The sequence below is a fragment of the Carlito syrichta genome, unplaced genomic scaffold (assembly GCF_000164805.1).
Source record: "Carlito syrichta isolate Samal-C Ts95f unplaced genomic scaffold, Tarsius_syrichta-2.0.1 Scaffold301880, whole genome shotgun sequence".
Lineage (NCBI taxonomy): Eukaryota > Metazoa > Chordata > Mammalia > Primates > Tarsiidae > Carlito > Carlito syrichta.
In genome coordinates, this window is record NW_007245976.1 from 19,862 (window position 1) to 23,395 (window position 3,534).

General features: G+C 41.5%; 1 pseudogene; it reads left to right on the forward strand.

The window, feature by feature from the left end:
- The window catches only part of LOC103257848, a 5,641-nt pseudogene extending 2,367 nt beyond the window's left edge, over positions 1-3,274 (forward strand).
- Positions 3,275-3,534: the final 260 nt, after the last annotated feature.

Here is a 3,534-nt window from a genome sequence, read left to right on the forward strand (position 1 = left end):
ACTCCAGTCAGAATGGCAATTATCAACAACTCAAAAAATAACAGGTGCTGGAGAGGGTGTGGTGAAAAGGGAACACTTCTACACTGTTGGTGGGAGTGTAAACTAGTGCAACCTCTGTGGAAAGCAGTGTGGCGATTCCTAAAAGCTCTAAAAATTGACCTTCCATATGACCCTGCAATCCCCCTACTGGGAATATACCCTGAAGAACACAAATCACTCTATAAAAAAGATACCTGCACACGTATGTTTATCGCAGCATTGTTCACAATAGCAAGAACCTGGAAACAACCATGCTGCCCATCAAAAGAGGACTGGATTAAAAAAATGTGGTACATATACACGATGGAATACTATGCAGCCATAAAAAAGAACAAAATCATGAATTTCGCTGCAACCTGGATGGAACTAGAGTCTATAATACTGAGTGACCTCTCACAAAAACAAAAATCCGAATATCACATGTTCTCACTCATATAATGGACCTTGAACATCCAATGCAATACTATGAGAAAATGACGGATGGTACTGGGAAACTATGGGGGGGAGGGGGATGGGATTAACAGTAGCAAATATCTGTCGGGGGATGGGAAAACACTTCTTATCTACAGGGTGCCTGAATGAAACGTCATTGTACACCTACCCTTAACTGTACCCCACAAAACCATAATAAAAACTACTGATTAATGAAAAAAAAAAAAAAAAAAAGAAAATCAATCAATGTAGCCGGGCTCGGTGGCTCAGCCTATAATCCCGTGCTTTGGGAGGCTGAGGTGAGTGGATTGCCTAAGCCCGTGGGTTCAAGACACCCCTGGGCAACTTGGCGAGACCTCATCTCTACAATAAATCAAAAAAAAAAAATTGGCCAGGTGTGGTAGCGCGCACCTGTAGTTCCAGCTACTTGGAAGGCTGAGCCGGTGGCCGGAGCAGTCACTGTACACTCCAGTCTGGGCGACAGAGTGAGACTCCAACTCAAAAAAAAGAAAAAAAGAAAAGAAAAGAAATGTATTAGACCACATTAACAAAATGAACAACAAAAACTACATAATCATCTCAATCGATGTAGAAAAAGCGTTTTCAACAAATTCAACATCATTTCATGATTAAAAAACATTCAACAAATTAGCACTAGAATAAAAATCTCGACATAATAAAAGTCACAAACAAAATGTCTACTACTAGTATCATATTCAATGGTTAAAGACTGAAAGTGTTTCCTCTAAGATCAGGCACAAGCCAAAGGTGCCCACTCATATCACTACTATTCAACATAGTACTGGGAGCCCTAACCAGAGAAATTAGGTAAGAAAAAGAAATAAAAGATATTCAAATTGTAAAAGAAGTAGTAAAATTTGTCTGTTCTTGCAGATGACATATTTGTATATACAGAAAACCCTAACAACTCAATTAAAAAAAAATTACAGCAAGTGATGTCAGCAAAGTTGCAGGATACAATATCAACACACAGAGATCGAATGCATTTGCATACAATAATAATGATCAATTTAATGCAATTTTAAAAGAAAATTAAGAAAACAATCTTACTATAACATCAAAAAGGATAAAAGACTTAGGAACAAATTTAATAAAGGAAGTAAAAGTCTTAAACACAAAAAACTACAAAACGTTTCTTTTTTTTAGTATAAGGATGTGGGGTACAATTCAGGGTTAGGTATACTAACGATTATGCAGGTACCCATGTTGATGAGGAAAATATTTCTAAAATAAATAAAAGAAGAAAAAAATAAATGAAAAGGCATCCCATCCTTGTAAACTGGAAGACAAAATTTTGTGAAAATTTCCATACGATCCAAAGTAATTAAGCAATTCAGTGCAATCCTTATCAAAATTCCAATGGCATTTTTTGCAGAAATAGAAAAAAATCCTAAAACACGTGTAGAATCTCACAGGATTAACCAATAACCCAAATAACCAAAACAATCTTTCAGAAAAAAGAAGGTGAAGGACTCATGCTTCATAACTTTAAAACATACTACAAAAAAGTACAATAATTAAGACTACGTGGTTCTGGCATAAAGACAGATACATAGTCCAGTGGAATAGAACAGAGAGCCAATTAAAAAAAAAAAAACCCTCAGATACATGGCCAAATAATTTTTACAAAGTTTCCAAGACTATATAATAGAGGGGGGAAAAAAACAGTCTCTTCAACAAATGGTATTGAGAAACCGGATATTCATATGCCAAAGAATGAATTTTAACCCTTGCATTTTATCATACACAAAAAAATAAATTAAAATAGATTAAAAACCCACACAGGATTCGCTTCCAGAGCCTGGACCACAGCAGCAAACATCTGCGGTCCCCCGACCACCACATCAGCCCCTGCAGATGCCAAAGATGATGCCTGAAAAACAGTATCCATCAGAACAGAGATTTCAGAGATAACTGTCTGAACCCTGCCACCCCTTCCCTCCTCAGTCAGGAGTTCCTGGAGATAATCGCCCCAGTTACCACCGGCAAACGTCAGAACCTATTGTCCCTGTAGCTCCTCCATCCCCTCAGGGATTCAAACAAGAATACCATGACTCACTCTATGAACACGGGGTCCCGGGCATGCCGGGCCCCCCAGCACACGGGTTCCAGTCACCAGTGGGAATCAAGCAGGAGCCCCGGGATTACTGCGTTGATTCAGAAGTGCCTAACTGCTCGACATCCTACATGAGAGGAGGTTATTTCTCCAGCAGCCATGAAGATTTTTCATATGAAAAAGATCCCCGGTTATACTTCGACGACACTTGTGTTGTGCCTGAGAGACTGGAAGGCAAAGTCAAACAGGAGCCCACCATGTATCGGGAAGGGCCACCTTACCAGAGGCGAGGTTCCCTTCAGCTGTGGCAGTTCCTGGTCACCCTCCTTGATGACCCAGCCAATGCCCACTTCATTGCCTGGATGGGCCGAGGCATGGACTTCAAGCTGATAGAACCTGAAGAGGTTGCTCGACGTTGGGGCATCCAGAAGAACCGGCCAGCCATGAACTATGACAAGCTGAGCCGTTCTCTACGCTATTACTATGCAGAAGGTGGCTGGGGAACGATACGTCTACAAATTTGTCTGTGACCCAGATGCCCTTTTCTCCATGGCTTTCCCGGACAATCAGCGCCCATTCCTGAAGGCGGAGTCCGAGTGCCACCTTTACGAGGAGGACACCCTGCCACTGACCCACTTTGAAGACAACCCTACTTACCTCGTGGACATGGATCGCTGCAGCAGCCTCCCCTATGCTGAAGGCTTTGCTTACAAAGTGGCTGAGTGACCAAACCCTAGAGCTAGCAGTTCCCATTCGGGAAACGAGGGCAGTGGTTTTGTTTGTGTTTTTGGCTGTTTCTAAAGCTTGCCCTTTGAGTATTATCTGGAGAACTCAAGCCGTCTCTGGATTGGCACCCTTAAAAACAGATATATTGGCTGGGGAGTGGGAACAGGGAGGGACAGAAAGCCACCAAAAGGCTGATGCCACAACTCTGATTCTGATGAAGTTTCTGGGAAGAGATCAAAATGGAGCCTCCTTACTATGGA